General features: G+C 47.8%; 1 protein-coding gene across 1 annotated transcript in view; it reads right to left on the bottom strand.

Annotated features, from left to right (window-relative positions):
- The window catches only part of LZTR1 (leucine zipper like post translational regulator 1), a 692,494-nt gene that overhangs the window by 669,390 nt on the left and 1,398 nt on the right, over window positions 1-21,706 (bottom strand). The gene's annotated exons all lie outside the window — the stretch shown is intronic.

The raw sequence follows: 21,706 nt of genomic DNA, 5'->3' as shown, positions 1-21,706 counted from the left end.
AGACCTACCAGATCTTGAAGCAATGTCCGGTGAGTGACCATGCATGTGTGTGCAATCCATGTGTATGTTGCTTGGGCGATGTGTTCTGATTGAGTGCCAGGTGAGGCTGTCTAGTCATGACTGCTATGGGCCACCCATGTGGTCCCTCAAAACCATTCCCCGGCCTTGTGTTTCCGTTTCACAGTATCCCTTCTGACCACAGTTCACTTTTTGCACACGATTAATCCACTTGGCCTTCAGCTGTCCTCTTGCCACAACAGTGTTCACACTGTTTTCCTCTTCATTCAGCCTGATTGATGAAATGATTAGCATATTTACCAGACATTTTTGTGGCCTACTGTCCATAATGTGACATACTTCTGTCATAGATTACACCACACAATGTCCCACATTTCTTGAATTATTAGGGGAAAGATTTCTACAATCAGGCTGATTGAGCCATGTTGACCTACACATGGCCTGCACACTATCATTTTGGGGCCCTGTTTGAATGTTGAACATGACAAGTGTATCCTCTCATGTCGAAGTGACCAACCATTGATGTATCCATGTGCCTGCCATCACTGCATCAGTGAACACTGGCTTTGTTGCAGCGTGTGGCACATGCGTGTATTCTCACTCTTTTTTACATGTTTTATTTCATGATGTACATCTCACATGGATGGGTGACACTACTGATTTGCTACCATCTGGGTGTCCTTGTCAAATCTGCCATGGCTATGGTACGTGCCGTCTGTGTGCTGGCATGTGTCATGTATGTGGATTGTCCATGCCACTCACAGGCTAATGTTTGATGCCAGTGCTATCCTGCCTGCAGCACATGTGTTGTTTTCCATCTTGCAGTCATCAGTGTGTGCTTTTTCCCTCCCCGTCCAACTCATTGACAGTGTATGCATGCCAGAGTTATTGTCATGTGGGACATGTGTCATTTATGTACTGGATCTCTGCCTCGTCATGCCTGTGTGTGTGTGCTATGGTGCTCGTGCTTGTTTCCATTTGTTATCTTTCATGTTTTTGCAGATAATGAGGCACTTGATGCAGTTGAGCAGGAGGAGATGGGGAAGACCCAGGAGGACTCACAGCCACCACCGGGCACCAGTGGAGGACGTGGGGTGGTGGTGGGTGAAAACCCATTACTCCTACAGACCATACTGTCCACGGGTGTCTCTGGGTACACCTCCGGAGACCTCTATGAATCAGGTGCTGAATCAGATATTGAGACATATGTGCCGTCGCAGGTGAGTGTTTCTGGCAGGGATGCTGTTCTGTCCAACCCACCTGCACCGGGGGTAGACCCCTCTATGGGGATTTCGGTGTTGGAAAGTCCGCCTGTGGCGGTTACGGATGCAGGGTCACACTGCACAACATTTGCTCCTGTTCCAGCAGATCAAAGGAGGAATGCAGTCCTGCAGCCTCAGGCAGTGCCAGCACAGCAAGGTGCACATCACCTTCCCCAAACAGGTGTGGTGCCCGCCAACACGGTGGCCGTGCGCCACCAGGCAATACTGTGTGGGAGAACTCCATGTACAGTATAGCTGCACAACAGGGGGCATCGTGTGAAATGATGGCTCAGGAAATGGTTAGGGTGGCCACTTCCATTCTCCCCCCTGAAAGGCAGATGGAGCTCCAGCAGCAGGCAACAGACTCCATTTGCCACTCACACAGGGAGGACATGTTGGCGTCCGACAGGGACCGACGGGCTGGACTGGAGACTTTGCGCACAGCCATATCTGTAGTCTCACAGGCCCACAGCGAAGCCCTCAGGTTAGAACACAGGTCCCTCCGAGATACTCGAACTTGAGGTGTCCCGGAGTACAAGGGCAGGACAGCAGCTTGAGCAGCTGACACGTACACTCTCAGCTGAGCTCCAGGAAACCAGGAAACCAGGAAACCAGGAAACCAGGAAACCAGGAAACCAGGAAACCAGGAAACCAGGAAACCAGTCACGCGAGGCCATGCAGGCAGAAATGTGTGCTACCCGTGAGGTGCTGCATGGGGATCTCAGTAACAACATCCTGCAGAACCAAACCTTTCACACCCGCATGCTTGCTGCCATGGAGGAGCATGCCCGGGCTTTGCGTGGTCTGCCTCCCATATCACGCCCACCTTCTGATGTACCACCATAGGGTGATGACAGCGATGGCAGTTCTCCCACTGTAGAGAAGCCGTGCAGACCATGAGCTCATGGAGGTATTTTTTTTTCTCAACATCCACGCATGAGGGTGTTGGGGTGCACCCTGTATCTAGTCCCTCCTGGGTGGTCCCCCCGCCCCGGTCCACACATGATCATTTTATTTTTTTATTATTTTTTAAATATATAATTTATTTTTACAGTGTAGTGCTTTGTGTGGCTCCCGTAGGCATCCACTGTGTATTCCAGCTGGGCACATGCAGGCTTGTCCTGTCTTAGGGTTAGATGCTTGGGTTCCTGACACACACACCCCTCCTGCTTACCCTTTCCATGGGCTTGCAAAGGGTGTGACCAAGTAACAGTAACTTATACAGTGACATTGGGCTCCCATAAGTTGTGTGGACAGTCTGTAGTCAAAACTGTGTATACATCCCTAGTGGGTATTGTTGTAGAAATCTGCACTGCATGGTGGATTTATGTATTGTTCTACATCCATGACTTTTTCCTTATATTCATGTACCTTCATCATGTCTTAACAAGCCGGTCTACTTTGCAGATGCAGTTCATTTTGTATGCAGTACACTGAAACATTTGCCTACCACCAACACTCTGCAGTTGGAAGGGGTCGATGTGCTGCCTTAGTGAGGTTGCGACACTTGCACTACTTTAATTTTTAAATCTCATATATTGCCACTGTTTGAACATGTACTGATGTTTTCTCTTGCGGGTAAGTATTTGTTCATGTGTGTTGTTTTTTTATTCATTATTGAGAGCAAATTGTCTGTTGCCTGTTTCCATTTGGGACAGTGCACTTTGTGACACTTGTGTCATGTGTTGTGCATTCATTTGATTGCTTTCACATTGCATGCCATGCCATGGTATGTTGGGGAGGTATTGGGTGACATGCCACTATTTTGATGTGGTATTTTGCAAGGGGGTAGTCCTTCATGCTGCATGAATTTGTGCCTTTTTGTGACACAGCATTGGGTGTCTTTGAGTGGGTAGGGATACATAAAATGTAGCACTTCCAGGTGAACAATCTCAGGCTGGTATGGTTGTGACAGTTGACTGTCCCTTTTTTCATCATCAATGATTGTGAGCTGGTATGTGCCAGGCCTGTGTGCACTCCGCAGGGGTGGGATTTTAGGTGAAGTAATTTGCCACAAGCTGGTTCCGGGCTGCCTCACCATGTGCCCTTTCACCTCCCATGCGCAGCAGCCGTGCATGTGGTTGGGTATGTGGTGGCACCACCATGTCCACTGGCACGCCCGGTCGTGTTGCAACGTTGTGCAGGGCACATGCTGCCACTATGATCCTGCACACTACTGAGGGCGCTTATAGCAGCTGCCCACCAGAGCGGTCAAGGGAGCGAAAGCGTGACTTCGGCACTCCGAATGTGCGCTCCAATATGCCCCAGGTTGCAATGTGGGCTGTGTTGTATCTTACCTCGGGTGGTGTGGTGGGGTTCCGAATTGGCATCATCATGTAGGCGCTCAGAGGGTAGCCACTGTCCCCTGGGGAGGTGATAATGGTTGTCATTAGTGGGGTTTTCCCATTTCTCAATTTCTGATATGCATGCATTTGCAGAGGCATTTATACTCACCAATTAGCCATGTGTCGCCCTGCCGGCCAGCTGCCAGGTCCCGGTTTAGGGGTGACATTCTGAATATGAAACCATCATGGCTGGACCCTGGATAGTTGGCATATACTGAGGTGATTATTCCCTTGGAATCACATACAACCTGCACGTTGATGGAATACCAGTGCTTGCGGTTCCGACAGATATGCTCAGTGGCCCTGGGTGGACGTAGAGCCATATGGGTGCAATCAATGGCACCTAGGACTTTGGGGAAGTGTGCCACCCCGTAAAATTGCTGGACAACAGCCTGCCTTTCTGCAGGTGTTCTGGGCATGTATATGTGCCTGCAGACTGAGGGGCGTGCAGTCATGATGGCCAAAACCTGGTGTAGGCAGCATGACTTTGTGGCCTGCGACACCCCCTGCCCCCCACTATGGCACTTGTCCGCTGAAATTAACCAGTAGCCAAGAAGTGCAGTACATTGAGCACCTTTTCCAAGGGGCTCAGTGCTTGCGTGCACAGGGTGGGTGATGTGAGGTCATCCTCCCACTCCCTCACCAGGTCTAGGATTATGTGTGGTGGAAACCTGTACCTCCCATACACCTGGACATCAGGCATCCCAAAAAGGCTGGTCCTGGGTAAAAAAATGCAGGGCCTGGCTATCCTCCTCCTGCGGTGTCCCACGACCACTGCTGCAAGGAACGGTATATTCATCGTAGCGTCTGAGCTTGTTTGTTGTTTGCGCGCACTTTTATGCTGCGCGGGGCCGCTTACGCCTGCTTCCTGCTGGCGTACGTGTTTCCGGATTAGCGCGTCTTTTTTGGCGCACGCCTTTCCCTTGTTCGATTCCATGAATACATGTTGTTAGCGCGCGTGTGGGTGTTGCAAGCATTTACCTCCTGTACTTCCCCGTAACACCCACATTTTCATGTGTTGTTCCCCATTCCGCATGTTACGCCCGTGTTCCGCCCACTTTTCTTGTGTGCGCTACACTATGTGCGCTTTCCCTGTGCGCGTAGCGCACGCCGTTTAGTGATGTGTGCCCCTGTGTGCGCCACCCGCGGATTTAGCGCACATCCCAGCTTTTACTAGCGCAGCGCATTACATGAATCGATCAACGGCTGCGTGCGTGGCTTTGGCACGCATGCGCTGCGATTTTCACGCTTGCGCTCCCCTTTTCGGCGCACATTTATTCCATGAATTACCCCATTTGTATACTATTTGGGAACAGATCGGATCACTGCAGGTGCATCAATTTTCACAATATACTGTCACACGATAAGCATAAGCCTTTCAGCCTTTATCTAATTTTTCTCGATCAATCTTTCACTTTTTCTCACTAGATTTGTCTCATTAGTGACTCTACTTACAGGTAAAATATTCTGTTCCAGTTGTGAACAAAGTTATTTATTGAATTAATTGGCTATATAGCCTAATGACAATATACATTTAATTTCTTACACTTTATATTACTGATTGAGAAAACCCAAAGAGTATTAGTATTTACTTTGTCTAAATAGCTCTACTTTATGGAAAATACTATCGGAATTATGTTGCCCTATATTTATGAGTTAATTTGATTATTAATTACGTTTCACTGATTTCGCCCATGTTCTTGAATTTATATTGAGAATATAAGTTTAAGTTTATATCACATTAACAGCCATTAGGATTCGCTCCTGAAGAAGCAATAATCATCCCGAAACGCGTTGAGCCAACTGTATTGTAATAAGAAGGGTTCAAGAAAAGCATGAAATCTCATTGTATTAATTGGCGTTATTGAAATGTCAACCTGAAATGTGGATCCTTAGCAGAGCCAAATGAATTAGATGTTAAATTCTGACTGGTTGATTTTCACCAGTATTTAGGTGTGCAGGGGACAGGGGTATCCTAGTTTTTGGTAATATAATTAATATTGTTGGTAATATTAATTAATATTGTTATAGGTAAGTGTGCACTTGAACATCTCTTTTTTTCCATTTCTGGTCTTCGGCTCACAAAACACTGTACTGGCATTTGAGACTCCGATTCAGATATCCTCAGACATAGATCTCACAGCCTCCAAATGAGAGAGGATCTGATATTCCAATACTCTGAACAACATCAACTCTGAGTTAGTCCTCCATAATGTCAACTCTAATACAAGTGTGTCTCAACCTCCTCCCCCAATATGAAAGGCTTTTTACTCTGATCTCTGGTACCCGTAATAAAGCACATCTGAGGGCCCCTTATTCTGACCTTGCTGACTTTGGAAACCTCCACCAGCTGATACTGAGATTAAATGGGGGGCTCTCTCTCAGAGACCATGCTAGTCTTAAAATCCCTGACTGAGTAACTTATAGCATGAATTGGCAATGACACCCTCTCACCTCGAGGGGCATTGACTCAAGATATATGAAACAGTCAGGAGTAAAAGGAAGCCATCCAGCTCTGTTTCCAGCGAGTGCATTTGAATGGTTATGGCACTCTGCAAAATGGACGAAGGCCAGGGCTGGGCATGGTCATTCTGTTCCGTAGCTAAGGGCCCCGCGCTCATGTGTGTCCTGCAGCAACCAGCTGCCACGTTTGTACCGAGTTACACGGGTTGTACTCATAAGGGGCTGTGCTATTTGAGCATGAAGCTCTTTTTTTTCCTGCCTGTTCCAGCAAGGCCATGCAGTCCCCATCCAACATCCTGTGTCGCTCTGGAGACACATACCCGCATTGTGACCTCATACATGTTTGACTACTTATCACTCTCAGTGAAAGCAATTATAAGGGATGGTTCATGTAAGTAACCATTGTCAAGACGTTCTTAACGTTTTGGTCATAAGAATTACAAAAGGGCATTTCTTTTCCCGAAATCAAACACAAAACACCAGTTAACTGCCCAAATATATACCCTCTTCAAAAATAAAATAGATCACACAAAAAAGGTTTTAACCTCTCTCCTGTATTTTCATGCGTTTTAATTTGACAAACCAAAATGCATTTATTTTCTAGGTTGCATTTTCCTCACATCATATATGCAGCATGCCTTTGTTAAACAACGATAAAACCACCAGGCTAACATTTTATAGGTTATGTTTTGCTGTGAGTCTAAGTCTGGCAAATACATTTACAAAACCAACATGCCACTTTCTTTAGCAGTTTGCTGGACTCCATTCTGGTATTTGTAGTCTTCCATTCAACGTGGGGAAAATAACACTACAATCACTTTTTTTCTTAACATATTTCCCTAAAGATATGAGTACAGTGACGAATTGAAGATATTCGTCCTTCTACCCATGTAATGTATTCACTGTTGCTTATGTAAAGTGCTTTGGCTTAAAGAGCTATATAAAAACGAATACACTCGGCCTAGTAAGATCCTTGTTTTGTTTCTCCCTTGTTCCCCTTCCTTGCCTCGTCGCGCTCTGAAACACTTGTGTACGAGCGTGATACAAATAAAATATCAATATCAACAAGCTGCAAAGACAAGAAACTGCAACATGATCTTGTTAGAGAGAAGGACAGACACACTTGTCAAGTACATAAAGTGGCAAAGAATCCATAAGTGGGGAAATATCAAGTGGGCAGAAGCCACAGCCAAGCTGAGAGCCCCTGGTTCAACAGACTGTGGGATGTCTAAAACCTCCAATCAACAAGTGAGGAAGCATCACAAGGAAGGTTGGCATAAACACTTCTCCAAAGAGAAGATCAAAGCCAGGAATGTTGTAGAGGAATTACAAGAGCTAATGCAAGAGATAAGAAAAGACTATTAATGAAGATCCTGCTAGATACATTGACACAAAGAGGCCATTGAAAGACTGGTTTGATTCTTCTGATGTACCAATGTGCCTGGAATTGTTTCTTAGTGGTAGGGTCAGGGTAGAACTAGACTGGAGGACTTTTCTTTCTTTGCTGATGACAGACAAGCACCTTTATTTCCTTTAGATAGGTAGGGAAACTTTAGAATAGGGAAAGCTAGGCTGTTCTCTATGTAAATAAAAGTAAATTGGAAATGTCCTCAAAGAGTCAGAATCCTTCTTCCAACACAGTACAATATGTTTTTACGATTTGTGTACATTTGAACTTATCTTCATATAACAGTGCATTGTTGAAAGCAACAATGGGGTAGAAGAGGGGAACAGAAGAGTGGTTAAAGTGATTTGCTGCGGACATGGGAAAAGAGGTTGCTGTCCTGGAGACTGAGAAGGCTATTTTCCCTGACCCTTGCCCTGTGTTGATTTTTTTTATCAACTTTTGAAGACTTGCGAAACTGCTTATTCTCAATGCCCCAACACCTACCATGTAAATAGGCCCTCCTTCAACTGCACTATAGGGAAACCCTGCAGTAGAAGCACTTCACTCAGTCTGCCCCAGGCCCAATCCCTGTCCTAACGTTCTTGGAACCTGCAGTCAAAACAGGAGACCTAGGTATGTAACTTGCCTTACATTTTTTAAATAATTAAATAATTTCTCAGCGAATCATTCCTTTGTCAGGCACAATGCTAGTTGGACAAGATGACCAAATACATAAAAATAAAAGCAACCACGAAACTGCTGCAAAAGAAACACTTTACTTCCGTTAGCAAAACACAACCAAATGTTTTGCATTCAACAGTGAGATGTTTTCAAACTAAAGTTGCAAATATACCCGTCACAAACAAAATGCAAACTTTTTATACAATAATTGCATGTGAATATATTTACACATATAAGTCAACTATTGCGGAGTTCATTCAGGTAACCATAAATACAATTCCAGAACTTTGTAAAAAAATAAGTAAGGTAAAAATCATGTCCTAAAATAAATACATTCCAAATTTCCCCTTCACTGGTCTTTAGTACATCCATATTGCCATATGCTAACCAATGTGTTCCCCATACGTGTGCCAGGCTTTTGCATTCCAACAAGAGAAGGTTAATAAATTCCAATACGTTGTCACCACAGTCTGCAGGTTCTTACTGCTTTGAGTATCCATTCCTACCACGCATTACTTCCAATGTGTCAACGAGATTGAATTGTATTGCCATGTAGACCCTCATTATTTGAATAGGAATACACATACATAGGCAATCTAGCATGTTTACTAAGATATTCGATGTACGGTCCACGGTTTGCCATAGTTGACAGGTCCTCTGTTAACAGCTTTTATAACGTTTTTGGACACAGCTTTGAATCTAGTATGACTAGGTTCTGAATACTCCAAGCTTATGCAATGCAACCAAGCGTCTACTGTGTGTAGTGACTTTGATAACAAAGAGGTTTCTTGGGAGTGTGCAAACTTCCGGTGGAGATTAAGGCATCAAGAAATTAAGAGATTAGTTATCTTGCAAAAGTTAAATTCTGCATAGAGATATTCAACAGGAGTTTTGAAGAATTTACTTTCAAGTTCCAATTCTTTTTTTAATTTGTGTGCCCACATTTCTGCACCATATGTCGTAGTGGTCACTATTTCTACCTTGTATATCTTACGAATGGCATTCAGTGAATATCCCCTGTGTCTGAGTGCAATAGCTCTTAATGCAACCCGTTGCTGGATAAACTGTGGTCTGAATCTTTGTTATTTGTGGTTTCCAGTCTAACTTGTTGTCAATGATGACTCCAAATATTGGAACTGTGAGACCTCAACATTCTTCCCATGTAAGAGCCACTGATGGTTAATTCCATGTGGTTGTTTGCCCAGAGAGAGCACCATTATCTTGGTTTTATTGATGTTAATTGTAAACCCATTTCTATCCGAGTAAGTACTAAGAAGGTTGAGCTGCTCCTGCAGTCCCTTGGGGGTACAATCCATCAAGACAAGAACAGCATACCACAGCCCTTGTAAGCTAGTATTCCCCCATCTTATTTTATTATTTTATTTCTTAATCTTATATAGTGCTTTTATCCCGTGCGCTGAACACACAATGATACAACAGTACACAATGGAGGGTATTTGACAAGGTAAACCAAAGAAAAGGGCTCAAAATGAAAAAGCAAACAGTTTAGGAAGACGATAGAAGAAAGTGGAATTTAAGACATTTCTTAAAGAGATGAATAGAAGGACAGGAACGAAGATTCAGAGGACGGGAATTCCAAAGTTTGGGAGCTAAAATTTGGAAAGAGTGAAACCGCGAGGATGCACAAGGAGGGAATCAGATAGAAGAAATTTAGAGGCAGAACGGAGATCACAAAAGGGATGATACAAGAAGACCAAGGGACAGAGATAGGGAGGACCCAGAGCATGAATGTTCTTGAAGACAAGACTTAGAAACTCAAATTCACACCTTAGTTTCATAGGAAGCCAACTAAAACTCAGTTGATAGGGAGAAAGAAAAGAGTCCAGACTGCAGCACGAAGGATTGAGTGAAGTGGCAAAATAAAGTAAGCAGGAAGGCCAACGTATAAGGGGGTGGGGGGAAGATAGATAGATAGATAGATAGATAGATAGATAGATAGATAGATAGACAGACATACACACAGGAAAGAAAATGAACCCGTGGCCATGCTTTATTTGAGGTTATGGCAATGGGGAGATCCACCAAATAAAGATTGAATAGGGTAGGCACCAATATACATCTCTGTTTGAGATCGTCAAAAGTGTTGGTGTTCACATGTAGTGCTCTGATCATATTTGACAAACCCTGAGGAATGTGACAATTTTGGAGCCTACCCCAGACCAAACCTATCCACACTGTGTTGAAGCCGGAGCTGAAAAATCGACAAAAGCAACACAAATGGATGGTGGCAAGTTCCCCAGGAAGACTGTACTGATGTGACTAAGGTCAATATATTGTCAGTAGTGCTGGTCTTTAGACGAAATCCTGTCTAGTTCATGGGAATTATATTATTAGTAAACATCCAGGTGTTACGTTCAGACAAGTGTACGCATGCAAAGATCTTGGCTGGTGCATTCAGCATAGCCAAGATCCTGTAGTTATTAGGATCATCCCATTACCTGTTTTTATACACAGGTACGATTATGCGGTCTGTCCAGGAATTTGCGAGGTGGCCTTAAAGTTGGATAACTTGAAATAGTCTATGCAACACATTTGATCACCATAAGGGATTCTTTTTTAGCAATATTTTACAAAGTCCACCCAGGCCAGGTGCCCATGATTGTTTTATGCTTTGATTGATAGTGACAAGCTGTGATGCTGGAAATGCATCGGAGGGACAGGGCCTCTGTATCCTTGTCCTTTACTGCTTTTTATTGTGTGTTCTGTTGTGTTTTCCACGCAGGAGTTCGTGTGCGACTCCTGGCGGTGCAGCTCTCTTTTGCCTTTGGTGTACAGACCCATGGGATACCCTTATGGCACCCATGGGTGGGGGTACAACCCTGTGCCCCTAGTGTATGTTTTTGGGCACCTGTGTGTGGCACACAGAGCAGGGCATGGGCTAGTGGCAGCTCCTTGCTGAATTTGTCTGGTGCTCTGAGTATCCTCCATTTTGGGATACCCAGGCCCTGTCATTGGAATCAGTAGATTCCCGATGGCAACAAGATGGCCACTAGGGGGCTCCTGCCTTCCATTACCTGTTACCTTGGTTTTCCGAAGTCCCGGGAAGCCCTGACTCTGTCCCTTCCCCGTGACTGACTGTTGGGTGGAAGTTCCATATATGGTAGTGTGGGGAAGTGCCGACCAGACTGGCTGGAGCCTTCCCAACGACCGTATGTTGTGGGTACGCCTGTGGGTGGGTCCTGGTGGAGTGTGTGACGAATACGCATTCTGTGTTGTGGATGTCTAGTATCTGGTGTTTGACACAATGACTGAGACAGCCCTGCCCCAAACTGGTATGAATGCAGTGTGTAGTGTTGAATGGCGTGGTACTTGTCCAAATCCACATTCTGTGTTATGAGTGTCTGGATGGAGAAGAATGGCCTGAATGCACTGTAGGCCGGATTGGATCACTGACTGCCTGAATACCCTTCTGAGTGATTGGTTTCCTGAGTGTGACCCAGCAGAATGAATGGGAGATCAACAGTATAGCTGGGGGCCTCTCACTGCTAGAAATCGTTCAGAAGCTGGAGTTGAAACTGAAGCTTAACCTTGAAGTCCCGCTGGAAGAGAAGTAGTGCTGTTGCTCTATTTCGTCGATCTGAAAGCTTCTGTGTCTTCAAGAACTGACCCAGAGAGGACCTAGTTAGGCGCCCTCTTCCCAAGCTACGAGGGACCATCGTGCACTGCTAACCTTCGCCGAAGTGCCCCGGAAGTTAGCCTACAGAAGACTGTCAGCCAGAGACGGGGACTGCCGACGAGAAACGAAGAGAAGCACCGGACAGCCGTCCGCCGCCGTCGACCAGGGTTTGCAGGTTTGCTATAACCGCTGGAGGCCCGTCGAAGTTAGTTGCCCAGAGGCGGGCACTGCTTGACGCCGTGCCATCTGTTAAGACGGATTTCTGAACTCTGTCCTGGTGGCGCAGAGGTTCAGAAGGCCAACCTAATTACTTGGAACAGGGTAACCTCTGGACAAGCCAGACCAATCAAGGTAGCGATCGCGGCGGTCAAGACTAGGTCTCAAGAGGGGTGAGGGTGACTGAAAGCCCGCAATGAGCACACAAAGCAAGAGCGCTTACAAACTACTCCAAACAGTTGTTTATATCAAAAATAGATACACATTTATTATAAGGCCTCAAAACTAATGACCACAGTAAAAGCAGCAACATACAACGATATTAAACCAACACATACACTATCCACCCAATATATATACAGAATACACAGTTTCACAGCATTAGCAGCACGAAATATGTTATCCACCTGCAGGGGAAGGAAAACAGGCAGTGCGAACCAATGCGAGTGATATGTCCGCCTTCTGAGGCCCCTAACTGGATGGTAGTCCAATCCCTACGAAGAGTGGAGCCTAGCGCTCAAAAGTACCTGCACACGCCGGTGCCAATGGGCAGAAGGTGAAGCTCTTCGGAGGACGTTGAACAGCTCTGTAGGGAGCTCTAATGAAGGAGAACACGGTCCGCGACTCTAGCGCAGCCTCCACTGTGAGGCAGAAGCAGGGCGCGAGTACGGACAAGGGGTGCTGTATTCACAGCGGGGAAAAGCAAAGGGCACTGCAGGAGGGCGACCAGATCCTAGCTAATCTACTCACCGGTCCCCGAAGCAAGCAGGCCCGAGCTTCTCCTCGATAGATGCAGCTTCTGGCAGGTTCTGAAGAGCAGGGAACGTCTCGTCGTCGTGCAGAGTAAAAAGACGTCCCGATCGAAGAAACAAGCACAGTTTTGTCGCCACGGCAGGGCAACGGAACGGCCGGGTGTATTCAAGCCAAACGAGCACCGCTCACCTCTAGCTTAGGACTGCTAAGCAAACGAAGCGTGTGAGCATGCCCCGGACTCAGAATACCACCCAACCTGTCGGCGATTACAGAGCAGGCCTCCTTAGTAAGCTGGTCAGTCAACTGGATGGCCCAGAGACACTTCCGAAGGCTTACAGCAGGAGTTGATGAAGGTGCCGGGAATAGCTGGTCCTGCTATTCCAATAGGTCGAAGCGCCAGTACAGGCCTTCTTGTTCGATCTTAGGTGGAAAGGGCTTCACCGGACGACAGCAATGAGGAGCAGAAGTTCTTCAGGGGGTCACCAGTGATTCCTCGGTCCAGCCTCGTGTTCGCAGGATACTTGGCTCCTGTATCCCTGGGTTCGTAAGAACTCAGGAGATCGACATGGTAGTGGTGTTTCCAGCTCCCTCTTATCCACGGTTCCCTTCGCGCCAAAACGGAGGGGAGCCAATGGGAGATCCGCTCATCAACACACATACCATACGTGGACCAATCACGGACCACAGTGGTCCCAGGCATTCACACCACCCTAGACTCTCTGGCACCCAGGATGTGTATTGGGACCAGACAGCCCATCCCACATCCTGGGGGCACTCAAACGACATGTAGAAGCCCGCGAACGCAACCGTGTTTCGCGGGAAACTACATGCCCAAATAAGGAAGGCCCCGGGTCGCCTGACCCGGGGGAAGGTAAAGGGAGCAAGACGGACAGTGGACTAGACAAAGGAGCCTCGTGGTCCGGCCATTTTGGGTAGCCGGGCCACCCTTTTGTGTTCGCGGCAAAAAGGTGCTCAGAACGGCAAAAGGAGCTCAAAATAAACCAAATGATCGCTGCCACCAGCCCAGTCCCTGAATGACTTGCACCGATCCAAAAACCATCCTATAAGAGTGTCTAGGGTCTGTAGAAGGCTAGAGACCCAAGAGAGCTGTAACTTAGCTTACAGTGCCCTCTTGTGTCGTGTTGCACTAAAATGGCGACACGATAAAAGAAACTACGGGAAACAGCGTTCCCCGGTACTGACTGTCTTAAGGGCATGTCAGTTTCCCCGTAAGAAAGGAGCGAAAGCCCAGAGGAGTACAGCAGAAGGCTGCACTTCTCTGGCAAAGTCAAGAAAACAGGTTGAAAACAATAGCAAAAAGTTTAGGGGTTGCCACATGGAAGGAAAGTTCCCTACAATAACGAAATCTTTCCTAACACTCGCCCCTCCCAGACTATGGACAGGGGGAACTAATCCACCCCTGGATGAGTCTCTTGTTCAGGTCGGTAAAACATTCTGGACAACCCATCAGCATTGCTATGTTGGACACCTGGCCTATGCTCAATAGTGAAGTCGAAGCCTTGTAGACTTATGGACCACCTAAGCAACTTTGGATTCTCCCCCTTCATGTTCATTAGCCACTTTAACGGCTTATGGTCAGTCTGCACAGTGAAGTGGGTCCCATAGAGGTAGGGCCGCAGCTTCCTTAGGGCCCACACAACAGAGAAACATTCTTTCTCTACCGTGGACCATCTGAGCTCTCTGTCCTTAAGCTGGCGACTAATAAAACCGATAGGGTGTTCCTTACCCTTCTCATCTACTTGCGATAGTACAGCTCCTATCCCAGTGTCAGAGGCATCCGTCTGCACGATAAAAGGTCTTTGATAATCAGGGGCCCTGAGCACAGGGGCCTGGCACAAGGAGTCTTTCAAGCCATTGAAGGCCTTCTCACACTCGTCAGTCCAAGTTACCTTCTTGGGTTTCTTCGGAGTTGTGAGGGCAGTCAGAGGAGCAGCTATGGTGCCATAGTCTGCCACAAAATTGCGGTAATAACCCGTGAGTCCTAAGAAGGCTCTCACTTGGGTTTGCGTAGTGGGGGTAGGCCAGTCTTGTACCGCTGGTACCTTACTGGATAGAGGCTGTCTCCTCCCTCCACCTACTTCATGTCCAAGGTAAACCACTGAGCCTTGTCCATTTTGGTGAGGGGCCACTGGGACACCCTCAGAAGAGCTAACTGAAGGACTGCTTGGGAACAGGTCGGGGAGAGGTTCAGACTCCTCTCCCACAACGTCTGAAGCCAGTAGCAGTGCTGCGATTTCGACGCTTGGGCCGAAAGCCTTCAGCCTATTCACGTGAAACACTTTTAGAGCCTGTCCAGGCCTTCCAAGGTCCACTGAATAGCTAACCTCACCCAGGGGCTCCACCACTGGGCAAGGGCCTGACCATTTGTCCTGTAAAGCTCGAGGCCTTATGAGATTCATGATCAGGACTTGCTGACCAAGTGTAAAGTTGATGAGGGAAGCTTTCTGGTCGTACCAATGTTTCACCAGCGCTTGCCCTGCCTTCAATTTATCACTGGCCAAGCCCATCAGAAGTACCATCCGTTTTCTGAGCCCTAGCACATAATCAACTACATTGGTAGTAACAGGGGGAGTGGGCATCTCCCATCCCTCCTTGACAATGGCTAAGGGTCCCCGTACGGGATGACCGAACAGAAGTTCGAAGGGGCTGAAGCCAACACCCTCCTGTGGTACCTCTCGGTAGGCAAACGGTAAGCATGAAACAAGAAGATCCCATTTTCTTCTCTGAGGCTCCTCCAGAGCCCCAATCATGCTTTTTAACGTCCTGTTAAGACGCCCCCCCAGACCATCGGTCTGGGGGCGGTATGCAGAAGAGAACCTGTAGGTGACCCCACATTCTTTCCACATAGCCTGCCTATACTTCGACATAAAGTTGCTGCCATGATCCGACACAACTTCTTTAGGGAAGCCAACCCTAGTAAACATGCCGAGTAAAGCTTCTGCAACTGGCTTGGCAGTTACAGTTGTAAATGGGACGGCCTCAGGATACCTGGTTGCATGGTCGACCAGCACCAGGATAAACCTATTGCCTGAGGATGTTTGCGGGTCAAGGGGACCAACCATGTCGATCCCTACCCTTTCAAATGGTACCCCCACAACTGGGAGCGGTACCAACGGAGCTTGGATTGTCGCGCCAACCTTACCAGACAACTGGCAGGAGGCACAACTCCTGCAGTGACTTTCTACTTGCACCCCCATCTTGGGCCAGTAGAAGTGCATGGATAACCTTTGCTTGGTCCTCCTCATACCAAGGTGACCAGCAAGGTGAACGACATGCGCCAACTGCAGGAGGAAGGGCCTAACAGCAAGGGAAACCACCAACCTCCTATGGTCTCCTTCTGTAGACTCTGTGGGCTCACTATAAAGGAGTCCACCTTCCTGGTAAATCCTTTGCAACCCAGGAGGTTCACCCTCAAGCTGGGAGCAGGCCTGTCTCCTTAGGCCTTCCAGAGATGGGCACTCACGTTGGCCCTTACTGAAGTCGTCCCTATCAGGACCTCCTTCAACTAACAAGTCTTTTAGTTCAGGATGGTCGTTGGGGTCGAACACTTCAGGCATCGCCACCTCCTCGTCAGGCTCGGGCGATTGACCAACTCCCTCCACCGCAGTGGTAGGCGAGCTCGGGGGAATATTCTCTTTCCCCCGTCGGGACTTGTTGACTCCTTTCGCCTTGGGTTTCCCCTTCGGCTGGGGCGGCGTATTGGACTTGGCCAATGCTGCCCGTGCTTGAGACCGTGTGTAGGGTCTTTCGGCAGTGTCTCCTACGAGCCCTAGAGCTCTGAGATCATTGCCCAACAAGACCTTTCCCGGGACGTTTCTCTGAATGCTCACTGGAATCCTAACTGCTGTACCATTTAAAGTTAGATTAACAGGGATCACGGGAAACATACGGAGGGGGCCGTCAGCCAACTTAGTGGGCATCAGAGGAGCTCTGGCAACTTCCTCTGAGTCTACCAAGGTAGAATCCACTACAGTTCGACTGCACCCACTATCCCTAAGAGCTGGAGTATCCACTCCATTGATCAGCACACTGTCTTTAAAGTAGTGCTTGGTATTATCCGGAATCCTAGCATACGCCTCTGCGACTTTAGGCTCCCAGGAACCCAGGGACACTAAAACTACCTCAGCCTCTATTCCGCTGGGAAATGAGTCTGAGGAGAAGGATGCTCCTGTAATCTCTTCTTCCTCGTAGGAGGAGAAGGCCAGATTAGCGGAGTGGACCCCCAAAGGTCTAACCTTACAACGGGGATCCCCCTTCACATGGTCAGTTGCTCCACAAGAAAAACAAGCCCCATTGGGTCTGTTTACGTAGGGAGGCTTATTATAACCAGAGTTCTGTTTCGGAGGCGAACCTCCACTACCCTGTGAGTTCTCGGATGGCTTACCCTTATTTTTCTTTTTGTGGCCCTTATGGGAAGAAGATTTAGCAGATTCCCCACCCTCCACATCTTTGGACTTTTTCCCTTCCTCCTGCTTACCAGGATGAGTTTTGTCCTTATGGGACACTCGATGTGACACCCATAAATCTGCTGCAATGGCCAGCTTCTTAGGATCTATCTCCTTCGAATCGGCCAAATGCTGCTTAAGCTCCGGGGAAGAAGAAGCAAAAATGTGTTCCAGCATGACCAGATTGATCATGCCTTCGAAGGTAGAAACCTTATAACCTTCAACCCAGCCAGTCAAGTTTTTCAGGGACTCAGCTACATACGACACCCAAGTACCACCTTCCTTTTTCTTATACTCTCTAAACCTTTTCAAATATTGGGTCGGAGTCTTCCCAAACTTTAAAATGAGAGTCTGCTTCAACATTGCAAAATCAGCGCGCTCAGCCTTCGACATTTCCATAATGGCACTGCAACCAGAATGGGGCAGTCTGCTGAGTAACCATGCAATCTTATCCGCATTATCAACCTCTTGAACCTCGCATGCATACTCAAACGCATTTAACCAGTCCATAATGTCATTTCGTTCCTCATACACACTGAGCAGATCTTTTGGAAACCGTGGATGAGAGGAAGCCCCAGAACCATGTCCAGGACCCTTGGACCCATTTGCGAACTGAAGCTTGGCCAGTTCCAACTGGTGATCCCTGTCTTTTTGTTTTTCTGCCTGGTCGATTTTCAGTTTGGCTATGCTGAATTCAAGCTCCTGCTGCCTAAACCGCAGCTCTTGCTTCTTGAATTCAAGCATAGCCTCCCCATCAACACTGGCAGAGGAAACGTTAGACATTACATCCTCCCTGTCCTCGTGGTCGTGATGGATCAGTGCAGCGGCAGAACCGTCGGTTCTGCCAGTGAGAGCAGCCCCACCACCTTCTGCACTGTCCTCGGAAGTTATAGCGTCAAGCTGCGCTTCTTGCCACGCCACGATTCTCTGGATCATTTCCAATTTAGTGCCTTGAGAGGAAACCCCTCTCTCCGCACACATCTTCTTCAATGTTTCAGATTTCGAACCATTTAAGGTTAATAAAGTATTCGTTTCCATACTGTTGATAGGACTATGGCCTTTTTAACGTTATATTCAATACTTTACTGCGTGTCCTGGTTGGAATAACCTGAAAACGCCTTAGCTCGTGCGCAACACTGGATACCTTCAGTCGTATCCCACCGCTGTACACCAATTTGTTAAGACGGATTTCTGAACTCTGTCCTGGTGGCGCAGAGGTTCAGAAGGCCAACCTAATTACTTGGAACAGGGTAACCTCTGGACAAGCCAGACCAATCAAGGTAGCGATCGCGGCGGTCAAGACTAGGTCTCAAGAGGGGTGAGGGTGACTGAAAGCCCGCAATGAGCACACAAAGCAAGAGCGCTTACAAACTACTCCAAACAGTTGTTTATATCAAAAATAGATACACATTTATTATAAGGCCTCAAAACTAATGACCACAGTAAAAGCAGCAACATACAACGATATTAAACCAACACATACACTATCCACCCAATATATATACAGAATACACAGTTTCACAGCATTAGCAGCACGAAATATGTTATCCACCTGCAGGGGAAGGAAAACAGGCAGTGCGAACCAATGCGAGTGATATGTCCGCCTTCTGAGGCCCCTAACTGGATGGTAGTCCAATCCCTACGAAGAGTGGAGCCTAGCGCTCAAAAGTACCTGCACACGCCGGTGCCAATGGGCAGAAGGTGAAGCTCTTCGGAGGACGTTGAACAGCTCTGTAGGGAGCTCTAATGAAGGAGAACACGGTCCGCGACTCTAGCGCAGCCTCCACTGTGAGGCAGAAGCAGGGCGCGAGTACGGACAAGGGGTGCTGTATTCACAGCGGGGAAAAGCAAAGGGCACTGCAGGAGGGCGACCAGATCCTAGCTAATCTACTCACCGGTCCCCGAAGCAAGCAGGCCCGAGCTTCTCCTCGATAGATGCAGCTTCTGGCAGGTTCTGAAGAGCAGGGAACGTCTCGTCGTCGTGCAGAGTAAAAAGACGTCCCGATCGAAGAAACAAGCACAGTTTTGTCGCCACGGCAGGGCAACGGAACGGCCGGGTGTATTCAAGCCAAACGAGCACCGCTCACCTCTAGCTTAGGACTGCTAAGCAAACGAAGCGTGTGAGCATGCCCCGGACTCAGAATACCACCCAACCTGTCGGCGATTACAGAGCAGGCCTCCTTAGTAAGCTGGTCAGTCAACTGGATGGCCCAGAGACACTTCCGAAGGCTTACAGCAGGAGTTGATGAAGGTGCCGGGAATAGCTGGTCCTGCTATTCCAATAGGTCGAAGCGCCAGTACAGGCCTTCTTGTTCGATCTTAGGTGGAAAGGGCTTCACCGGACGACAGCAATGAGGAGCAGAAGTTCTTCAGGGGGTCACCAGTGATTCCTCGGTCCAGCCTCGTGTTCGCAGGATACTTGGCTCCTGTATCCCTGGGTTCGTAAGAACTCAGGAGATCGACATGGTAGTGGTGTTTCCAGCTCCCTCTTATCCACGGTTCCCTTCGCGCCAAAACGGAGGGGAGCCAATGGGAGATCCGCTCATCAACACACATACCATACGTGGACCAATCACGGACCACAGTGGTCCCAGGCATTCACACCACCCTAGACTCTCTGGCACCCAGGATGTGTATTGGGACCAGACAGCCCATCCCACATCCTGGGGGCACTCAAACGACATGTAGAAGCCCGCGAACGCAACCGTGTTTCGCGGGAAACTACATGCCCAAATAAGGAAGGCCCCGGGTCGCCTGACCCGGGGGAAGGTAAAGGGAGCAAGACGGACAGTGGACTAGACAAAGGAGCCTCGTGGTCCGGCCATTTTGGGTAGCCGGGCCACCCTTTTGTGTTCGCGGCAAAAAGGTGCTCAGAACGGCAAAAGGAGCTCAAAATAAACCAAATGATCGCTGCCACCAGCCCAGTCCCTGAATGACTTGCACCGATCCAAAAACCATCCTATAAGAGTGTCTAGGGTCTGTAGAAGGCTAGAGACCCAAGAGAGCTGTAACTTAGCTTACAGTGCCCTCTTGTGTCGTGTTGCACTAAAATGGCGACACGATAAAAGAAACTACGGGAAACAGCGTTCCCCGGTACTGACTGTCTTAAGGGCATGTCAGTTTCCCCGTAAGAAAGGAGCGAAAGCCCAGAGGAGTACAGCAGAAGGCTGCACTTCTCTGGCAAAGTCAAGAAAACAGGTTGAAAACAATAGCAAAAAGTTTAGGGGTTGCCACATGGAAGGAAAGTTCCCTACAATAACGAAATCTTTCCTAACACCATCGATGCCCGGAGCCACAACGCTCATTTGCCCAAGACATTTCATTCCCGGACGCGCTCATCCGCATCACCGCCAGCCTTATCCCGCCAGAGAAGGCCAGGCCGTTGACACACAGAGGAGCATCCGCCGGTGGGTTTCCCGCCACCCAACAACCGTAGAGATGCCGGACGACTTGACGCCCTTGGTGGGCCACAGTTCTTCACAAACTCTTTGCGGTCCTAAACTATCGACATCGAGGTGCCCCACACGCCTCATCCTTGCAGGACGTCTTCGACTCGTCGATGAGCACCGCCACGAGCGAAGCTGCTGCCTCCACGCTGTTGTTCACCCTTTCTTCGAGATATCTCGACGATCCGTGGCTCCTGCCTTAAAGGGAGCCGCTCAAGAAGGATCCATCGACGACCCGTCATCGAAACCTATGATTCCAAGTACATTGGGGTTGTAGAACACTTTAGAAGGAAATAAGACTAATTGAACACTATATGGACTGGGCTTGTAGTATATCTTTATTTTACCGCCCAGGTTGGGTGGGGGATCTTAGAACTGTGTCTAGTGGTAGGGGCCAGTATTCTGCCAAATGTTCTAACCAAATGATTTCCTCCTATATATTTTGTTGGTTACCTTTATTAATTGATTTGTGTGACATTTGACCAGAGTACAGTTGATGCACTTTAATGAAATCTGATAGTAATTGTGGTACCACTTAGAACTGTATATATTTGCCATTGTAGATTAACTGAGCACAAAGTGAGTTATTGTAATTGTGTATATAACCTTGAAACTTATTATATAAAGACTGTGTTTTAACTAATACAGTGTGCATACATTCCTTTGTGGGTGCTTGGGGACTACCCTGTACTTAGGAACCAGCCTGCATCACCTCCTGAGAAGCTAGGCCTTGACTGCTCGACCATAGCTACCGAATGGAGAATCTTGGCTGGGGTCCTCTGTGCCTCTCCTCTACCACATAGAGAGCAGGAGTACAGACACCCCCCTCCAGTCTTTACACAAGCTGGGACACCTGTGGAGTATATTGCTAGCTAATGTTTTCAGAGTGATCACTCACAGCGTGGTGGCCTTAGTCCGATGGAGTTGGAGATGAAAGTGACCCAAGCATCAATGGATGCCCCGTTTCCTAGGACATTTTATGCATTGGAATCATTAACTATCTTCCAGAATAATTGTGAATTCTGTAGACTA

The sequence above is a fragment of the Ambystoma mexicanum genome, chromosome 10 (assembly GCF_040938575.1).
Source record: "Ambystoma mexicanum isolate Mex_15411 chromosome 10, UKY_AmexF1_1, whole genome shotgun sequence".
Taxonomy (NCBI): Eukaryota; Metazoa; Chordata; class Amphibia; order Caudata; family Ambystomatidae; genus Ambystoma; species Ambystoma mexicanum.
The sequence above is the reverse complement of the archived record's forward strand: the minus strand, read 5'-3'. Positions and strand labels throughout refer to the sequence as shown.